This window comes from Notolabrus celidotus, chromosome 23, assembly GCF_009762535.1.
Source record: "Notolabrus celidotus isolate fNotCel1 chromosome 23, fNotCel1.pri, whole genome shotgun sequence".
NCBI classification, from domain to species: domain Eukaryota; kingdom Metazoa; phylum Chordata; class Actinopteri; order Labriformes; family Labridae; genus Notolabrus; species Notolabrus celidotus.
Window position 1 is genome coordinate 23,015,869 of NC_048294.1, and position 22,829 is coordinate 23,038,697.

Consider the following 22,829-nt stretch of genomic DNA (forward strand, 5'->3'; position numbering starts at 1 on the left):
TTTCTGCCCCGTGGGAAAACAGACAAACAGAGAAGAGGATGGGTCCCTAAATGCAGAAAAGCAACAACATGAATAATGCATTCACTGTAAGTTGAGTGAATATAATATGCTCATGTGGGTCTGTGTGCATTCGCATGTGTGTTCACAACCAAGTGCATCTAAAAATGTCTTCCCTTTGCAGGCCGTCATGCATCTCCGCCGATTCCTGCAGGTAAAACTGCTACATCAAAAAGCAGGAAGTTGAAGAAACACAGACAAGGAGGGGAGCAGAAAATGAAGCAAAGATAAAAGAAGCACAGGTTGGTGTACTGATCCGATGTGTCTGTGGCCCCCTGAGAGCGCTAAGCCTATTAGCTAATAAAGAGAAAGTGGATGAAAACAAGGCAGAGGTGGCCTAATCAGGTTGGCCTGAGGTGTGAAGGCTTAAGTAGGAGCGGCTGGAGACCCTCGAACATGTAAGACAAGGACCTCGTTCACAGCCGGTTGCCCTCAACACCTCTTTCCTGGAACTGACACCCATGTGGTGTAACGAAGTCGCCGCTTTGTGGGACCCAATGGAGCTTCTGTTTTAATTATAACTGTGGTCTGTTATGGTAAATTCCTACGTTTTCATTTTATCATTTCACCAGCAGAGCAGATAGGGGAACAGGAATGAGGCCGCAGCGACAGGAAAGGAAACTGGTCTTAGAACATGGTGGAAAAGGAAGAGCAGCTCAGCAGTTTTTTTACACTTCACTGGCTTACAGTTCACTTACATTAAAAGGTATACATTCAGTTATATCTCCATGCTTTGATCTGACACCATGATAATGGCGCCTTATACAGATGACTCACAGATTTCTTCTGGTATCATAAAGAGAAAAAGATACCTCTGAGATCAAAATGCCTTTGTGTGGTGCAGTAAATTGTGTGCACAGATGCACTTGATAAGGCTCTTTCTTGGGAAAAACACAGCTTCATGAACCGATTATAATAATCAGAGATGTCAGCTGATGAACTGATGTTACCATGGAGTCTTTTTCTATATATCCTCACTGTCGGGCAGAAACCTTGCATCTCCAAAACCACTACTTTCCAGGAAGTCAAAATATAAATACATGTTTTTCACATAGCTAATCACTGCAAGAGATTCAATCAACCACATTCTCTTAATACTTTGTATCTGTTCATTTTTAGAAAGCCTTCTGAGATGAATATAAAGGACATCCAAAGCATTGATTAACGCAAAAAAAATCTAAATTATGAAATATGGAGGTACAAGGTTTCTGCCCGACAGCGACGATATGGAACAAATAGGGATGTAAGGATACACTCAACCCATGATTCGATTCAAATCCCAATTTTTGGTTCATGACACGACTCACTCACGATTCTCTAACGTTCAAGAAAACTGGATTGAACTCAAAATTTAAATAACTATTATATTATTTCAATTCTCAGATATAGACAGTTGGGATATATATTGTTTCTCTTATATTTCTTTGTAAACAAAGTCATCATTTTTCATTTTTAAGGTGTGTTGTAAATAGGGATGTAAATAATGAATCAAGTATTGATTAATTGATTGGTAAGAACGTACTCAAACACATTTTTTGTTTCCTTTATCTATCACATGGAACAAATATCATGTGCTCTCATTACATTAAGCTATCTATTATTAGAATTAGTATTATTTTACGGTTAAAGCATGTTTCAATATGAATCAGCTGGCCAAAGATAACAGAGATGCTCAGCTGGGGGCTGCGGCTGTGCGGCAGGTTCTCCATGAGCAATTTTTTACCGCGCCGCCAGACTGATTATGACCCGGTTGCGCTCCTGACTGACACCTGACTGTGTTCACATGCTTATTTTTCTCAATAAGAACGAGTAGACAGAAAACTGGACACTGTGAGTCTAGAATATGTTTCTGCAGAGTTCTCTGGTTGCAGTAAATCCACATTGTAGTCTGAATCTTCCATGTACATGACTATATGTCCAGAGGTTATTTTTATAAGCCTGCTTCACACGTTGATATTCAGCGCTTAACATTTTGTACGCCTTGTTGAGCCGCATTTTGTAATAACGGTGCATTTTGTAATAAACGTCCAAAATGTAATAACTTTTTCATTTCATTTTGTAATAAGCCGCATTTTGTAATAAACTGCCGCATTTTGTAATAAACTGCCCCAACGCATTTTGTAATAAATTTTGCCGCATTATGTAATAAGTTATTACATTTTGAGAAGATTATTACAAAATGCGTTGGGGCAGTTTATTACAAAATGCGGCAGTTTATTACAAAATGCGGCAGTTTATTACAAAATGAAATGAAAAAGTTTTTACATTTTGGACGTTTATTACAAAATGCACCGTTATTACAAAATGCGGCTCAACACGCCTCAATACAATCCCTAGCTATTTGATACCGTCAGTTATATACATTGTGTTGTGAAGGCAAATTTAATTTAGGGGAAAAAAAACGCATTTGGCATTGAGTTTGACATCGAAAACACCCACGTTTTTTAAATGATTAATCATTGATTGATCGTAAACATTTCTAAAGATTGATCATGTAAAATACTTAAAATTTACATCCCTAGTTGTAACTCAAATAAAACCACTGCACACTTTTTTTCAACACCTTCTAATAAAACTCAAAATGAGCGTACAAAAATACCTTGTTGGAAAATTGCAGAACAATTCTAAAGAAATGGAAAGTGAACAATTCCCAAATGAAAGTATTAAATATTAAAACAAATCAGGTAAATCTCTTTAAATAAACTAAAGTGCAGCTTCTGCTCCTGGCTGTGAATTGACATGTTGTTCTTCATGAATATCAGGGTAAGACAAAATGCTGCCGTACCTCAGACTGTAAACACAAAGGTGCATCCTGAACTACTCTGTCTTTACCTGATGCCGCCATGTTTGTATGTCTGTATGTACGCCATGTCACGCCACGCTCAACTCAGCGAGTGACGAGAGAGCAGCGCAAGAGACTTAATGATGTTGAACAAGCGGAGTGAAATGCAGATAGCGCCTTCTACTATTTAAAAATAATATCACAATACACATTTAGTTGAATCGATTTTAATCCACCCTTATTTGTATCAAATGTGTTGTGATATATCCTTACATCCCTAGTAACAGTACCTTTTCTCTGGCAATAAATCTGCCATGCTGGTGTCAGACAGGCATGTTGTTCCTGTGCACTCGTGTTCACTCGTGTGTGCTTTGTGTGGCCATCTCTGAGAGACAGGCAACACCTGTCAGAGCAGGTGTGAGGCAAAATATGCAAGGTAGAGAAAGTGAAGTGCAAAACCCCGTCAGGGACAGAGAGGCAGCTACTTTTGACAGACACGATGACAGTGAAAGATATACACAAGCAGAGTTCTGGAAGTCTGAACTGTATCACACATGAAAGGAATACCTCTGGCATCTTTACACAAAGATGGTGTGCACACTTGAGCGTCACTAATTTTGTAGCACTTATATTAATGCGCTGCCGGAGAGCAAAGAGAAGTGAATCTGGCACACAACCCAAAGAGAAGAACACGGCAGCATGGCACTTTCGAGACCCGGACAGTAGAAGGCACTCAGGGATATCTGGCAACCGATGCATATTTCAACAGGAGTAACAAAAAAACAGATTAAAATAAATGGGAAAAATGTCTGATTCTTTACGAGAAGCTCCATGTCACCGTGAAGTATCCGTGCCCACACGCCCCTTCAAAGTGGATCTCAAAAACCATTCAAGACAACCCCTCCACGCTTGAATCTGTGAATAATTACAATTGGATGAAAAAGGGAACAGCAATAAAAAAAAACCTCAAACTTACGACTTTGGGACAATGATTGATTTGGCGTAGTGGCGGGGGAAGAGGCGACCATTAAAAATTGACACGGGTGTGTCTGTGGCAGACGTTTCATGTATTATTTCAAGTGGAATGAAGAACTTTCATACCAGCAGATGGAAATGAATTATTGATCGATTAACCATCTCCTTTTCCTGCATTTTCTCCTTCTCATCCCTTCATCTTTGCCAATCCTCCACCCAAGCAGCAGGGGGTCCACAGAGGAAGTCTCTCAACACAAGGTTTGAAACAATTTTGACTTCTGTCTGGTGAAAAATCAGGTTTTCATGATTTTTACACACACTTGCTTCAACAGAAAGAGCCGATACCTTATACTTCACCTTTAGAGCAAGAAAACTTCTCAAAGCACGATGCCACCGGCAAGATGATGCACTCAGACATTCTGATATCAAATACTTCTGACAGGATAAAAGACATCAGTTCTATATTCATGTTTAAAGGGATAAAAATGAAGTAAACATAAAAATTTGTATTTAGATTAAGATAAATATGACAAATAAATAAGTGTAATATATTGAATAAGTCTGAGTTAAATTCATTTTTGTGTAGGTGTGCTGCACATCAGTAGATAAGCTATAATGAAGGATTATCTAATTGCTATTAAATTAAATAGAAAGAGTTGGATTAAATAAGTGTTCCTTCACCTGCTCCTTTGCAGATATGGAAACAAAAACATTCCTGTTTTCCCCTTCAGTTTTTCAAGTGTTTTTCTATGTCTGGCTGCAATTATAAAATCATTTTTCTCTTCGCTTTTTTTTAAATGTTCAAAATAAACATATCAATCAATCCTTTATCTCCACACTTACAGAAAAAGCTTTTGAGAAAGCCTTATCGGAGCATCTGGCTAAAATAGAAGTCTTGCGCATCTGATCCGGAGGGCTCCGATCGGCCGGATCAGAGACGCAGTGGATCCAGTGGAAGTTAACACATTGACTGGAATAGAAACCAGTCAGATCCGGTGCTGTGACAGATCAGAGACAGACCGGACATGGATCTGGTGGAATTTGGCCGTAAGACATAGCCTGGCTTTATCTTCTAGCATTTAAGAGAGACAGCCCACATAAAGGTCATCTCAGCAACAGCATAGCATAACAGCATGATCTCCTTGTAATAAATGCCATTATCAAGTCAGCAATCTCTACTGGTAGTGATAGTTGTTGAGGGTAGAGAGGAAGCAGTCATGTGACCTGGCATAAAGAGGAAAGGCCAATGAAGGGAAAAGGGTTTGTAGTTAAAGGTGATGACAAATCAAATACATGACTTTTACCAAGAAGACAAGAGGCTCGAGTTAAATGAGGAACCAAAGGTCAACGTTCACTTCTTTTAAGTAACCTGTTTAATCTCTCACGTCAGCACCAATTAAATCAGTTGGAAATTTTTCCCAGAATCTGTTTTTTCAATTTACATTTTTATTTTAAGTATGTGTTTAATGATGTAACCACATTTTGTCACCTATAATTTCAAACATACAATAAGAAAATATCCTACATTTTATGAATGTTGATAAAACAACAAAAAGTGATTCAAAAAAAAGAACGTTCATTGCTTTTATAAAGTAAAGTGCTGATATAATCTTCCTGTGACTTCATCAAAATAAAAAAACCTTTCCATTGTTGTTGTAAAATAAAGTACCTCATGAAATAAAAAAAAAGTAACACATGTAGCCACAAAGTTTCCATAGAACTCGTCTTGCTTCTGCTGATGTGTTTTTATGAGGTTTTAAGTTGTAGGACTTAAAATGTAAATGAGAGAAGAATCCCAGCGTGGCTCTAACTTCTGACGAGTAAGCTGAATGTCACAGTGGATGTTTGACGGACAGACGGACGTCCAGCTTGCTTTCTCTTCAAACACCGATCTCTTAATACGCATCGCCAACATGCTCGTATAATGAGCATTGGCTTTGCACATTTTGCAGGCGGACTTTTACTTTGCTGCGTTTTTACTTTCCAGACATTTTGGAGTTTTAAGGATGAGGTTTCACAGACAGCTGCCATTTCCCTGGGTTTTATGTGCCCGTCACTTCCCAGTTCTGCATGCTCAACTCTCAGCAGAGATAGTAAGGATGCAAGATATATCACTCCTCAGCAACACAGCTCTAGTGAGAAAAATGAGCAATACATAACAAACTAATTATCGACGATTACATTAGTCTGCAGATAATTTCATAGATTTTTGTGAGGATGTCGTCTTATGTTGCACTGTCCTTTTCAACCCTGTGTGGTCCTTCTCTGTTATTCTTCCCTTCTCCTTCTAGTACAAATAATTCAAACAGGAACTAAACAATGTTAATGCAAGAAATGGTCATCATCTCTGCAACCACGTTACTACATGCTTTAAAATACATTTGTGTCCTTGAATCTAGAAATAAGCTCCTTGGCCTTGCACTGTGTGTCTCAGGCATCAGTCAGGAGAGTGAGGCACAAAGACATGACAAGCCTGAGTCCAGCTTTTGTCAGTCCAATACGCACAACTATCCATACACTGTTACTATGGAGACAGGTGAACTTTACAGATGGATATACACTCACTGTGACTGAAACACACACACACAAACATTGCCAGCTTACACACACCTTACATCCAGTACAGTACAATGTAAACCCAAACTCAAAACCAGCTATTTAGTTGAACTAACAATTAATTATTGATTTATCTGAACGATTAATGTTGTTTTAATTATTTGGATCAATTTTATTGAGTTAATATTCATGTCCAAATAACAACTTTTGAGTTTAAGAGGGATACTGTGTATGATGTCATCAACGTCACCACGCAAGTCTTCACACACTTGAAAAACCACAATGGCTGTGCTTCAGGAAGCGGCAAGTAACAAGGAAAGACAACACCAAACCGCTGTACCGGTACAGGGAAGACCAACAATGATCCAACAAGGGCCAGGGGAACCAGAGGAACTAAATACACAGAGTCATCAACGCAGGTGAGGACACAGGACACAGGTGAAACTAATGAGGGACTAAATACACAGAGTCATCAACACAGGTGAGGACACAGGACACAGGTGAGACTAATGAGGGGAATCACTAAAGGAGGGAAACACACAAGCATATTACGTAAAACTAAACCGGAGACACAAGAGAGACAAATGATAACTAATGCAGAATAAACACGGAGGAATCAAGCTGCATGGTAGTGCACGCTGTTGCCTCACAGTGAGAAGGTTCCTGGTTTGAGTACCCAGTCGGGCAGGTTCTTTTCTGTCTGGAGGTTGCATGTTCTCCCCGTGCTCTCCGGGTACTTTGGCGTCCACCACAGTCCAAAAACATGCTCACCAGGTTAATTGGTGTTTCTGAATTCCCTGTAGGTGTGTGTGTGTGTGAATGAATGGTTGTCTGTCTCTCCATGTTTGCCTTGTGATAGGTTGGCGACCTGTCTAGGGTGTAACCTGCCTTCCGCCCAAAGTCAGTTGGGATTGGCTCCAGCCCCCCGTGACCCCGATAAGCGGTCAAGATAATGGATGGATGGATGAAACACAAGGGAAAAACTAAACTAACCAAACCATGACATGGATTCAGTTTCATCTCGTATGTATGAAGTAAAAAGTATAAAAAGTGTTACTAATACATGTGAGTTGGGGAAACTTGAAAATGAAAAAAAGAAAGAAAACAATTGAGTAAACTGAAATCTTATTTTTTAATTTCAGTTAGACTCAAAAATTGTATTTCTGCTACTTAAAAACACTTTCGTAATCAGTTACCACAAACATTTTGAGTCATTTCAATTTGTTTTGGTTCACAGTGTAGCTGTAGTGTTCTTGTTATTTGGACTTCATTAAAGATAAATAAGTTCACACTGTCGTTGTCATTATTCTTTGTTATGCTGGTTAGAGCTAAATGTGCATTTTCTTGGTGTTTCAATGAAACACTCCTCACCCTGTCGCTGTGAATGCAGGATGCAGTTTCAAAGAACCTGTTTGTCATGAAACGTTACTGATGAATATGCAAGAGAAATGAAGTCCCTAAATCTCTCCTCCTTCCTTCCTATAGAGAAAATGAATGAAAACAAGGACAAGGAGCCCAGCGACAACTCCAGAGATGGAGAGCTGTTTTACAATCTGTCCCCAAGTAACACGAGGGGGATCAAGCTGCTTCACGTCTCCCTTGGAAGTTCCAGGTTCTTGTTTTTGGGTTGGTGTTTTATTTACTTTTTCTTTTAACGTCTCTCCCCATACGGTGTGTTTTATGGGCCTTAATTATTTGTCCCACTCCGCTTGATGTAATAGCAGGAAGGTAAAACTTGATGAACCGCACTCATGAGGAGCCATGAATAATTCATGAGGCTTTTTTCCCCCACAAAGCGTTTGTTTTTTGTGATCTGCGAGTGTGTATTCTAGGAGATCTCTGCGCTTTATTTAGCTCCCGTTCTGTTCCTGCCCTGCTGGAGATGAACACAAAAGCCTGCCATCTTTGGCCATGACGCATCGCCTCATCTCATTACTGATAAATCACACACCTGGCTCATGTCAGGGATGCCATATTAAGAACCCTCAAAAGGATAAATAGTCTTACACAAGCATAAAAACAGCAGAGTCATACAGCAGTGTCTGAGCAAAGAAAAGGTGTTAAAGTAGTAGTTATTCAAGTCCCTGGTGATGCACCTTCTTTGAGAAGTTAGACTGCAGACTTTCATGAGTCACTGGCTTAAAACATATAATAAGTCGTACTACAAAGGCTAGGAATGTAACGGGAACATCTGTTGCATGATATCTCCAAGAACAAAAGTCCCTCAATACCATCATGGACCTGTGACAGAATGAAATGATAGGTCTTCTGGGCAAAAGTGAAGTTTTGTTGGAGCAGAGCAGAAGGAAGTGAGAACTATAGAGAACCCATGTGTGCTCATCATCCTCTGCGCTCTGCTCGCTGCCTCAGATTCATTACAGCAAAAATGGCAAACACAAACCATGCATATCAGTGTTAAAGGTGACATATCACACTTTTTTCATCAATATATATTGGTCTAAGAGGTCCCCAAAACATGTCTTTAAAGTTTATGCTCAAAAAAACACTTTGAAAGCAGATTTTGGTCTGCCTGAAAAGCCCTCTTCTTCAGTCCTCCTCAGAACACTCTGTTTTCTCTCTGACCACGCCCCCTCAGGAAGTGGATGTGCCTCAGCTGTCCAGCACGTTGATCTAATGTTTACATGTTTGCTGAATATACACGGCTGCTGTTACTTCAACCCTCTGAATCTGATCCAGAATCTGATCCTGACGGAGAGGCGCCTGTAGCAGGACCTTTCTGAACCATTGGTCACAGATTTAGTGTTTCTTGTTGTTTTATTTATCAGTATGTAGACGTGTGTCTTGGTACACAGCTACGAACATGTAGCTATGTGGCTATGCTAACTAGCGCTAGCACTTATCCATGATAAATAAAAATCATCCACTAGATCTTCAAATCTGCAGACATGGGGAGTAAAACCGACCTCTACCAGAAAGGCAGCAGGACCTTTCTGAAGGATTGGTCACAGATTCTGTGTTTCTTGTTGTTTTATTTGTCAGTATGTAGACGTGTGTCTTGGTACACAGCTACAGCTACAGCTATGAACATGTGGCTATGTGGCTATGCTAATTAGCGCTAGCACTTATCCATGACAAATAAAAATCATGCACTAGATCTTCAAATCTGCAGACGTGGGGAGTAAAACCGACCTTTGTGTTTATTAAGACAGCCTACAACTAGCATGCCTCCCTCCTAAGCTCCTTGTTAGCACACATTTGTGCAGGTAATGAAAAACAGAGGGGGGATTCAGTATTATTTTATACAGTTTATGGGCTGAACAAGCTCCGAGCTCTGACTCCGTGACAGACCGGATATTGTTGTTACGTAACAAAAACACTGAAGTCTGAAACGGCTCGTTTCACACACATTTACAGAAAGGTGGAGAAATCAGAACAGGGGCAGAATGGATTTTTTTCATTCTCGGGGGGTTTGTAGACATGCCAGGGAAACATATTTCAGGTAGAGAACCATTAAAAAGTCAATTTTGCATGATACGTCACCTTTAAAAGTTTAGGTAATATATAAAGAAGGGAGATACACCAATGGTACACTAACAATATTCAGTAGGAAAAATTAATTATGTTAGACATTTCTGTATATTTTAACGCTTTAAGGGCACCAGTTTGGCAGAGTGGTTAAGTCATGCGCCCCATGTACAAAGGCTATATCCGTCAAGCATGCACCCCGGATTCGGTTCCAAACTGTGACCCCCTGCCTAGGACCCACTCCCCTCTCTGGACTGGTTTCCTTCTCTACCCGTCGTCCTATCCTATCAAGAAAGGCATAAAAGTAGAGCTGGGCGACATTCAAAAAGATGTTATCAACATAACATTTTCTGTATCAGTTTATATCGATAAGTTTCATGATAAATATCAAATCAGTATTTCATATAATTCTAAAGGCAGATTTTTTTCTCCTGAGTTAAAGTTGAAGAAACCAGATGGTGTGTTAGCTTGTATCTGGAATTTAGTAGTCTAGTAAATAGCCCAAATATCTTAACTGATTAAGTTTAGTGGTCTCTCTTGTTGAGTGTGTTTTTTCTCTGCTTTGAGCTGCTAGGTTTTGAGTTTTCTTCAGTGTCTCTGTCGCTCGTTTCAGCTGTGTTTACATTCCGCTCCAAACGTCGTTTAGCCCCGCCTACCTCTCATCCTGCGACATGATTGGCTGTTCAATACTGTCTTCTTCTTCTGTTCAATGTTTGGTGGCAACTGACGTTTAATACACATTAACGCCCCCTCCCTTTCTAGTTGTTGGGGGGTTTAATTTCAGGTTTAAATATATCAACACTTTATCATACATTTGTTATGTTTAAATTGAGATAAATAATATGACGATAATTATCGTTATTAAGACAGTCACCAAATCCTGGTTAATTCAGCAACAAACCTGCACTCATGTCTAATTATCCGCATGTTCTGTCATTGCCAAATGTGTATTTTATTGTATAATGCTGTAATCATAATACCTTTTCTTTTTTATTTTAAATTACTGTTTTAATATTTTACTCCCTTAAAAGCCCTTCAAGAGACAGGTGTTTTAAATTAGCATTCGCTAAACACACTATGATACTTGCATGGGATGGCTGTTCACAGTTTGTCTATGTACTGTATCTGTCCTTAACAAATACAATAAATAGAATGAATAAATAAATGATAAAATAAATAATGTTTTATCGCCCAGCCCTACATAAAAGCACCAAAAATCTAGTCTAAAAATAATGAATTATTTAGATACAGATTTCCATTTCATGACCAAAAGGTGTGAAAAACCAAAAAGGACCAGGAGGCCTGAAAATGAATCCTACGATGGAAATCATGCTGCTGCACTCACATCAACTCTCTGGATGGGATTTTCCATTAACCTCAATTTTCTTTACAAGACAAGCTTTTAAACCACTGTACACAAACAAAGAAAAGATGTAAAGGCCATTGATTAACACTAGAAGGTGGGAACGTGATGCAACACCCAATAACACTGATTTGATGAATTAATCTCTCTGCATCTTTTTCTTCTGATCTCTCCTCCTGGGGAAGAGACCGGAACAAAAACACTCAGCTCACATGTTTTCGTCTTGAACCAGAGCAGACCACCTCTGCAGGTTGAAACGGCGTACATTAGGTCACAGGTTTCTCAGTGGTTCGATAACATGCTGCATGTACAGAGGTTACAGCCCTTGAGGCTGATCTTTGGGTTCAACTCCCACCCACGGCCCTTTGCAGCATGTCATCACCAACTCTCTCATCTCTGTTCCGACTCTATCCACCGGCCTGTCAACTTAATAAAGGCACGAAAAGCACAGAAGTTAACCTTACAAATGGCACACATTGCCTGCAGCAGATCGTAACCGCGGTCAATGTTTTAGGGGTTACGACACGAGCGACTAAATGACAGGCTGAACGAAGGTAGAGTCTCTGGAGGGTTTGAGCCGTTTGTGAGGTTTATCCTTAAAGGATCCACCTCTCATTCATTTCCCAGGAAAAGTAAAGTGGAACTACCCACTTACTTTTTCCTCCATCGTCTGCAATTCACAGTCACTTGTTTGTACTATGTTATGCTGTGAGGGATGATTTTTCGAACATCAAAATATGATTCAGCCAAGACACCAAGTCCCTGAGTCTCTGCCTGAGACAAATGCTCTACATGGGGCGCTAGTTTGGATGGGTTGGTAGAGCAGGTGCCCCATGTACCGAGGCACTGATTGTAGGATCCACTCTTGGTGGTATTTGGGGCGTGTCACCTCCTCTCCCTACATTTCCCATCTCTCTCAAGCTGTCCCGTCTAATAAAGGAAGACCATCTAAAAACAAAAACTCAAGTGACAGTAAACAGCACAAGGGTCTGACAGTAACTCTGCTGTGTTCACAGCTTAAACAGAGATTAGAGGCCTACCAACAGTAACAATTTACATGGTTAACAACATGGCAGGCTTCATACAGACACTCATTCACAGACATAGTGAGGAAGCATGTGCAAAGAGCTCTAGATGTTCTTCTGATGTCTGTAAAAGCTGCTCAACGATAGACGTAGACGATAACTATCAATGGTTCACTGAAGGGTGGTCAGTAATCCACTTTATGTCAACCGTGCACCCTTACAACCACACCTATACAAGACATTCCTCTTTCAAATATTGAATTGCTGGAAGAGAGGGCTCTACCAGAACTTAGGGAGTAGTTCCTTGTTCAAATGTTCTTCTTAAATCTAGAGCTGGGCGATATTGACAAAGATGCTATCACAATAAATATTTCATATCAGTCGAATAGTTATCACGATAAATATAGAATCATTATTTCATTTAAATGTTAAGTCAGATTTTTGCCCCTGGGTGAAAGTTGAAGACAGTTTGTTCGTTTGTATCTGGATTTAGTTTTCTGATAAACTTCTTGAATCCATCATTTCTGATGATGCTAACAGGAAGCAGGTCTTTAATGTAAGATGAGATTGTTTTAGATGGAGATTCTTATTTTTCTCAGGTTGAGGTTGTTTGCATAACTTGATTTAAATTTTCAAAAAACATAAAATGGTATTCTGTGTATCAGTTTATAGAGTTTTGCTTTGAGATGTGCTCTCCCCTTTAAGATTACCAAGAGTTACAGGCGATGTGATAGTTTCCCACAGTGCAGTGAATGCATCATGCATCACGACACAGTGTCAGACTAACGACTCTGCTTTGAGCTGGTTTTGAGTTTTCTTCTGTCGCTTGTTTTAGCTGTGTTTACATTCACTCTAAACGTCTTTAAGCCCCGCCTACCTCTCACCCTGCGACATGATTGGCTGTTCAATGCTGTCCTCTCCTTCTGTCTAATGTTGGGTGCTAACTAGCGTTTAATGCCCATTCATTCCCTCTTTTTCCAGTGGTTGGGGGGTGTAATTACAGGTTTGAATATATCCAATTTTTATATTTATAATGAGAAAAGTTATATCACGATAATTAGCATTATCAAATTATCACCCAGCCCTAGTTAGATCTATTGATCAGGACCTCTTGTATGGAATGCTGTCACTCAAAGCTGTTGGCCCCCTTACCTTAATACTTTGAGTTGAGGTTATGCAAAAGCTCTACACTAAACCTGAACTGGTTCAAGGGACTAGAAGGGGTTTAATGTTGACCTAAATACTGGATTCAGATGCCTTCAAACCTACTTCTTGTTGCAATGCGTGGAAGGCTCTAAAAATCCTGACGCACACAGTCGTTAATATTAAATGTATCTCAGTTAATTTCTGTATTTGCTCTTGCATCCTGCACACAAAGCCAGTCTGAGAAGCTACAACAGAGTCGACTTCCTCTCCAGCCTTAGTGCATTGAGGCCACATCATTGATATTGGGTAGGGAGACTCTGCTGTGTAAATTACACAGAGATGGGTAAGCACAAAGCTAGGTAATGGGTATTTATTGACCAAATATGACTGAATGTTGCAACGTGGTGCTAATGTATTCAGCTACTGAGAGCTAATTTCCAGCACTCTGCTGCCTAAAATCTCCTCATTTAAATTATACACATGCAGCAGTTTGTGATACAGCAAAGTTCCCCTCAGCAGTGTTCACATCTGTTCTCATTCAGACTAACACTGAAAAATGTTTTCTGTAATCTGGTTGTGCAATGCAAAAGCACATTTTGAAAGGCCTTAAAAAAGTGATGTTAGCTAACAATACTCAAACGTTGTTTTGTCCTCATGGTGTGGCTGGAGTCACTCCTGATAAAGAATTGAGTCTGCCTGTGATTGATTATGTGTCCCATTGAACTCTCTTTGAACGGTGCTGCTGAATTAAACAAAGAGAAATGGTTTACTCTTCATCCACACTTCTTAAGGAATGATTACTGTTTGCAAACCTTGTTAAGAATATTTTGAAGTGTATGAAGATAATAGTTAACACAGAGTCGACACAGTGTCGGACTAACGACTCTGCTTTGAGCTGCTAGGTTTTGAGTTTTCTTCAGTGTCGCTGTCGCTCGTTTCAGCTGTGTTTACATTCAGCTCTGAACGTCTTTAAGCCCTGCCTTCCTCTCACCCTGCGACATGATTGGCTGTTCAATGCAGTATTCTTCTTCTGTCTAATGTTGGGTGGCAACTTAAGTTTAAGAGTCATTAGCACCCCTCCCTTTTAAGTGGTTGGAGGTGTAATTACATGGTTATTATATCTAATTTTTATAGAACATTTGTTATATTTATATCGAGAAAAATTATAACACGATAATTATTGTTATGGAATTATTGCCCAGCCCTAGTTTGATGGTAACCTTCTTGAATCTGTTTTCAGTTCTGTGGCCAACAAACCTGCTCATTCCCTCGTGCACATCTTTCCATTTTGGAGGAGAGGGATTACGAGGGTGGAGGAAGTATGACTGTAGAAGGTGGGGGTACAAAAGATGATGTCTGCTTTGTAACCTGTGCCTCTGGCCAAAGTTCCCCTAGTGGAGGAAAGCAGGGATCAATCCAGGGGTCCTATTACTCTGCATGCATAGGTAATGTCATGAGATGATCCCTACTAGCAGTCTCTGGATGAAAGGCAAGAGCCTACAGAGGATCAGCCTGAGGAGAGGAGGAGAGGAGGGCAGGAGAGGGAGGGAGGGATTATAAAGGAGGGGAGGAAACTCTAGAAAAGGAGAGAAAGGGTAGCACTTCTTCTTTTTGGCAATCGTTTCATTTTGATCTGCTGTTTCAGTAGTGAGGAGGGAAAAAATGAAGCCATGCTGGTTTCTAAAACCTCCCTCCTAAAATAAACATCCAAAAGCAGCGATCAAAGTACACAGCACCTCATTTGCCTCAGAGGAAGTACAATGCTATTTTCATCACCTGCTTGCTGAGGGTACAACGTCATCAAAGCGATACTCTGTAAATGCCTCTGGCCTTGCCAAATAATCATGCACACTTAAACCCGAACATCAACACACTTGCATGCTGGCACACACTGCAGGGTGAAACAGAACGCCGCTCTGCCCCAGTAGAGCAAGTGCAAAAGTGATAACAAAGGCTGCTTTAGCTGGATGATAGGAAGAGGAGTACTTACAAGTTCTTATCTCTCTTTCTGTCTGCAGCTCTCACTCTCTCTTTCTGTCTCTAACCCTTCCATTGCCCGGCTCTTTCACAGTCCATGGACATGTGTGCACCGGGGGGTAACCTGAAGAGGATCTGTTACACTCTCACTGTCTGATGCTGCAGTTAGCATGTGCAGGCTGGAGCTCATGTATGTGTGCTGGCATGTGCACAACAGTCTCCTTTAATTATCTTGATCTTGATGAATCAATTGAGCCAAAAAACAGTACTACTAATCACACCGCTAGCTCCTTTGACACGACCTTTGAAGGCCAAATGTTGAGACTCCTTTTATGCCATATTATTTAATATAAAAGATACAACAACTGAACTGGGATTTGCTCTGACAATCTGACTGTAGAAGAGGAGCGGAGTCAAAGTTGTCGTCCTGTGAAGGTCAGGACAGGCTTGGGACTTAATAAGAAGATATTTGTGCCTCCTATAAGCTGGTTACTTAGGGTATAACTACAGCTAGAGCTGGGTGTTATTTAAAAAAATGTTATCACAATAAAATGTTTATATCACTAGATATCAATAATTATCACAATAGATATAAAATCATTATTTCATAGAAATTTGATAGATATTTGAGTTGTGCTCTCCCCTTTAAGGTTACTAAGGATTACAGGTGAAGTGATAGTGTTTCCCACAGTGCAGTGAATGCATCACGGTTATTCAGGTTCCTGTTGCACTACGGTCGCAGCGGACATTAAACCCACCTCCTGAAAGTTTAGTTAATAAAGTGTATTAAGTTAATAGTTAATGCTGAGTCAGCACAGTGTTAGACTAACGACTCTGCGTTTTCTTCCGTGTCCCTGTCGCTCATTTCAGCTGTTTTTATTCCCCTCCAAATGTATTTAAGCCCCGCCTACCTCTCACCCTGCGACATGATTGGCTGTTCAATGCCCTCTCCTTCTTCTGTTTAATGTTGGGTGGCAGCTAGCATTTAAGGCTCATTCACCCCCTCTCTTTCCAGTGGTTGGGGAGTATAATTACAGGTTTATTATAAAAAAAAAAAAAAATGGAACATTTGTTTTATTTATATTGAGAAAAATTATATCACAATAATTACTGTTATCAAATTATCGCCCGGCCCTAACTACAGCAAACATAAATATTCAAGTCTTGAGGAGACATATGGGGCTGCTAGACACTTTAACAAACCTTGACTGTATTGTTTTAAAAGTAATGCATGCATGTCATGACAAATTGGAAGCCAAAGCTATTGTGTTGCACATCACTTCTGAGAAAACGAAAAGACTTGCCTTCATTTCAGGCTCTCTGTACAAAAACAGAAAGAAGAAGTAGCTGAGGAGCAGAGAATCGACTGTGCTCTGTGTCGAGGAGCAGTAGCAGGTCTCATAAAGACAAAGCCCCTCACTAACTAGGTTATAGGATTTTTCTCTTTGTCCATTAGCCTGGTAATGAACCACTGGCCCTTTATGACTTCACACAGTGATGCATGCATCCCTATCAGTATCTCTTGCAGAGTCTTCTTCCCATCGAGCGGTCTCATCTTCAGAATCGAAACGAGAGTGATAGAGCTCTGTGGTACTCAGCTATTCTACTGCAGATATTATTACTATGTAGAATCATTAAAACATGTCTAACACTCTTTCTTTGACGGCATAGTGCTGTTGTATTTTTTTTTATAAATCAAGGCTTTTAAGCTCTACACAATTTGTAGAAGAAGTCCTGCATGTAGAAACACACAGCCAAGCCAACAAAGGATTCTTTGAAGGTACTTTTTGCAGTTCACGTGATTTTACACTTTCTTAAACCAGCTTTGGTCCGTTTGATTGAATGCACCCCGTGTAGCTGAGTGGCGTTGGCATAAGTGCACTACATAGCAGTCAGCAATAAGATGATCGGATCAATAGCAGATCACTTGTGTGTATTTGAGCGCAGGTACACATGTGTCTTTCTCCCACATCAATCCACAGCTGGATGGCTGCTTATTCCGCCCCAAGGCTACATCAACCTCAGCAGCTCACCGTAGGAGAGGGGGCTCCAAACCAACATCGATACACAGCATGCTGAGACACAGGGAGAATGACTGATTGAATGAAACCTCAGAGTGGTATTTGAGAGCAAAGCCTCTGACAACAACAGCTCAGGCTGTCAGCCTTCCAAACAGAGAGCCCCAACACAAAGCTCCAAGGTTAAAAGGAAGAGGGAGAAAAGAGATGATAATTTTGTTTGAATAAATGTTATTACTATTAGCTGGGAGGTGAAAGAGGCAGACAGCTCATATATCAAATACACTGCAGTGTTCTGAAGGTTTAAAGCTGTCAACTACAATGCTTGTTCTTGAAAGGTCTCGTCTGTGCTTGCAGTTTGGTGCCGACTGCTGAAACACTATGAATCCACTGGCGGCCCAAAGTGTCTCTATTAAATGTTTCATTTGTTTATTGATAGTTACACTGATATCAATCAAAAATGCATGTTCTGTGGATTTTGGAGATATAAGGGATTGTCTCGTCTTTCTGAGACTTTGCAGAGTCAGTGACAGCTATTAAATCTCTTCTTAAGACCCACTTTAAAGACTTGCTTTTATGAGACTTCATCCTTTTTATTTTTGTATTATCACTTTTAGTTTTCATCTAACTACTTAATTGTTTTAATTTGGTTTGATAATTTATTGATTTTTATTTCTTCTTCATGTATTATCTTAATGTTCTTAATTCCATTTCCACTTTCTCCCATGTGATGTCATCTTCTTCTTAAAACCTTTTATTTTATTGTCCTGTAATGCTTTTATTTACTTATCTATTTTTGATTTATTATTTATTTAGGTACTAAAATAAAATAAAATAACCTCTTCAACAATGATTTATTGCTCCACTGTCTCACCATATTATTCTGTTTAGTTTGCGTTCATCCTTGTTCATCTTTTGCGTTGAATTTTTTCTTTGCATTGTTAGAATTCCCATACTTCTCACTGCCTGTTAAATGTTTACTTTGTTTTATTATTATTATTTATTTTATTGATTTAAAATTATTTATGTATACAGTTTTAAAAATAGTACCAGTGATTCCACTTCAGTTAGTTTTGGAAGCTTACGGTTTGATTTGACATGATGTGTGATCAGTTTGTGTCTGGCGCTGCTCATGTTAGTGAAAGTTAATAACCGTCGTCAAGGGAGTTTGACCAATCAGAATCAATCATCTTACACAACTGAAAAATCAGTAAGAAAGCCAGGTAATAATCCTAAATATTAAACATGCTTAACATTAATGATTTTAAATTTGGTGTGACCACGATTATCCACCCTGAACAAACCTCACACCACAGGAGAATCTCACGAGATGATCTTTAGGACCTCAGCAAACCAGGCCTTGGCTGACATGTGTCAGAAGGAGGGAATTAGACCCAATTTTCTTGTAGTGTGAACCTCGCTCGAGCCTGGATTTTCTACTCTGCCCTTAATTCATGCCACAAATTTAGGGATGGGTACCGAATTCGGTACTTTTACAGGTACCGACCGAATTCCGTCAGTACTACCGAGTATGGACTCACTTTAAATCAAACGGTACCATGTTTCGGTACCTGAACGCATCCCTGTGACTGTGAGGGAGTGGAAGAGTAGATGATTTTCCATACTTTCGCCCTGTAATAAAGTCAGAGACTGACCGGGTGGACGTCTCTGCTCTCTGCTCTCTGCATCTGTGCGGGAGCGCGGCAAACGGAGCCTGCAGCTGACGGGCGCGCAAACTCACTGCGAGACAGAGCTTCATGAGGATTAAGTTTATTTTATACAGTCTATGGTTGAGACGGACCCTCTCGCTCCGACTACCTGCCCTGTTTATAACAGTTCCTGTGTGCGTGAATGCCCAACAAGTAAGCTGTGTGTCCTGTTCTTATAAAGAGACGGAGAACTGACTTTTCCCACTCCGCAGGCATTCACGTGTGTTCATTGTAAAACTCTAGTGATGGGAATTCCGGCTCTTTTTAGAGAGCTGGTTCTTTTGGCTCCCAAGTGGCTCCTCAGATTTTTTCTTGTTTGAATTAATGTATGACCCAAAATAATGTAAAATTAGGCCTATATGTAAAATGAATAACTAATGTAAAAAACATACATTACATCAAATGTTTATTATTATTATTATTAAGGCTTTATTTATATACTCAACACGGAGCAGAGTTCTAAAAAAAATAATTATAAAGTACAAAAACAAGACTCATCACAATTAGACAAAACGTCCAATCTCTGATGTCTGTATATTATTTATAAACTTTTAAACACCTTCATTAACAGCAGGTTCCCTTCACTGTCTTTATTCTTCACTTATTGCACTGATGGATAAACAGTTCTAATACCATGACTTGGATGACTGAGATCCTTCACACACAGTTTTAATGTACCTTTGCAGATTTTTTGTGGACCCTGATTGATGACACTGTCACCTTGCACAGTCTACACTCTGCCTTTAAACAGTCTATGCCGTTCAACTGTGTCTAAAGTTTATTGCGTTTCCTGCAGTCACTTGTTTTCTCACCTTTCCAGTGCGTTCTCTGTCTGTAGCGCAAATTCTCCCTCTCGTCTCCCTCCTGTTGGTGTGCTCACTGTGCTGCGTGTGTCTGTAACCCCTCCCCTCCCCGTTCTGCTCAATGTAGACACGTGATTGGTCAAGACGCCACCATGTCTTGACCAATCACGTTAGGCTTTAACAGAAAAAGGCGAGAAAAAAAAAAAAAACGGCTCCCAGACAGGAGCCGGCTCCCGTCGTTCACTTAAAAGAGCCAGCTCTTAGAGCCGGATCGTTCGCGACCGACACATGACTAATAAACTCCAGAAAGAGCAATTAGACGTCACGAGCACGTGTCAGCTAATATATATAATCACCTAGGTAATCATGTTTCTGTCTTTTCATGTTAAATTGAATAAATATGTTAAATTAAGCAAATTTGAGATTTTTTTTTTTAATTAATATTTATGACCACATAAAAACACAAAAGTACCGATAATTGGTAACGTTGAGTACCGGTACCGATTCCCAGGTACCGGGTATCGGTACCGTATCGGTTCAAATGTGAAAGGTACCCATCCCTACACAAAATACTGTAACTACTTCAAAGCCGTTTTTCTCTCTCTTTCCCTCTTCCTTGAGTTCCTTCTCTGAAATAAAAATTGTAATTATCATCCTGGAGTAAATTCTGGAAAAGCACTGGAAAAAGTGTGAAAAAAATGTGATTGCACCTCTGCTCAAAAACATAGCGGTGATGAAAAACAAATCCAGACTTAAAGCAGCGGATTGTCTGCATCCACGATAACTTCCATCAACATTCAAGCAGGACTTCAGCAGCTCGTACATAAATGACCAACGGTGATATATTTGATTTTCAATATGTTTCCCATTTGTTTTAGTTTAAACCAGCGCTCAGTCTGCCTCCGATTCAGCAAGGATCAAAATGCCATCTTCATTTTCACAGATCATAAACATCAAATGGGGAGATTAGGAATGAGATCTGACTCCTACCAGTCTCAATGGCTTTTGCTTCTTAACCCCCATTTAGTGTGCAAATATCTTATGGCTGAACAATACATCCCCAGTTCCTTTGCCAAAAATCAAGAATTAGAGGAATCAGACTTTAAGAACGCATTGCTAATCCTTCCCTCTGCTCTACGCTTACATCCTACAGGAAATAATCCCACTCTACTGTGAGTTATCTAAGGTAAAGGCGCACACAAAAAGGAAGGAGAGTATTTGCTGGGAACCACATCTTTGATGTGCTAATGCATCCTTCACACTCTCTGAATAGCACACTACTACAAAATCTGAAAATATACTAACACCTTAGAGAGTTGTTAGTTTGAGAAGTTATGTCAAAGCAGAAAGAGCACACATTTGAAAAGCTCTAAAAAGTACTGACTGCAGAATATCGGCTAATCACAGACATTAAAAGATATCATCTCTTGCTGTTATTCGAGCCCATTATCAGTCGAAAGCAGCTTTGTTGACTGAACGTTTTGATGTAGGTCCACACACTTTCATAATCAAATATTTATCTAGTTCAAAAGATATACAGCTTCCACATCTAAGTCTTCAAAGCTAATGAAGATAGACTTTACAACCTCTTCACCACATTTAAGGCCAGTGTTTGTCTGCAGCTTCGGCAGAATTAAACATCCGGGGCTCCAGAGAAGCAGACAGTAATTCAAAGAATGTTTCAGTAACCAGCCTGCTCCTCATATAATGGACTTACAAACTATTGAAATGTGCATGGTATTCATTCTCTTCTTCCAAGCACTCCTTATGTAATAATATCTGTTTCAGTAAATTCATCCTGAGTCAAAGAAAGAGTCTCTTTCAGTGTTTCACCTTTTTCCAATGATCTGTCACTTCTGATTTGTATCGCACTAAGTTCTGCTTCCTTACGTCAGCTCACAAGTGAAATACAGCAGGTTTTCATATTCTTATCTAGAAACAGCAGTTTGTCATTTTTGATATGATGGTTTCTGAAATATGTTCAAGTGACAATAAAGATCCTGAACTTGAACTCCAGACAAAGAAGTCAGATATAAAAGGTCCTGAGCCAAAAAAGGAATGTTGAAGTATCACTGTTACAAACATTATGGCCACAATAATGCTATCACAAGTCAACTGTGGTGTGGAATTTGCATAGTCTTATATATATGTATGTATGTAAGAATGTTTAACTCTTGTATCTTTCCAGTCTAAGTGTCAGGGCAGAGTAACTTCCTTCCAATGTCATCTGAGGCTGCTGGGTGATATGCGAGACAGGGTCAGTGTAGTAATCAAGGTCTTTCTCCCTGCTCCTGTCTTTATCTGTGTGTTGTGACAGACTTAGTGTCTCCAGACTCGAGCACAGCGCTTCTTCCCAATCGTTTTGCTTCTTATTGTCCAAATATGGGTATCTGGCTTTAGTGTCGTCTTTGGATTTGTCTGACAGAACTGACTTGGCATTGCACTGCACTCTCCAGCCTGTGTACTGTTGTTATTTTTCCATAATCAAGTTCAACATAAACTATTTCAACATAAGCATCAGAGTCTCCTGAGTCTTCTGTGTCCAGTGTCCAGTTTGTTGATGAATTCCACCACAAACTGTACTTAATTACTATTATGAATGCTTATAAATAAGATAGTATCTGACCAAAGAGGGCATTTATTTAAATCAGGAAACTGAAAAGTGTTTTTAAAAAAAAGCTCTTAGCTGAATTGTTGAAATATTTTCCCTCCTGAACTTTGACTGTAAAATAGGGATGATTTTGGGATGCTGGAATATTCATTCCCTTCATAAAAAAGAGTTACTTTGAATATTTTCTCTTTTTTTGTCTTGCCTTTAATGATAGGACAGCTGAAGAGAGACAGGAAATGTGGGGAGTAGTGAGTGGGGGAGGACATGCAGTAAATGGTCGAGGCTGGAATCGAGCCTGCGACCTCTGCGACGAGTGCCGCA

At 39.8% G+C, this 22,829-nt stretch overlaps 1 protein-coding gene across 1 annotated transcript in view; it reads right to left on the reverse strand.

Moving 5' to 3' along the window:
* The window catches only part of nrxn2b (neurexin 2b), a 1,139,450-nt gene that overhangs the window by 1,098,247 nt on the left and 18,374 nt on the right, over window positions 1-22,829 (reverse strand). The window lies entirely within an intron of this gene.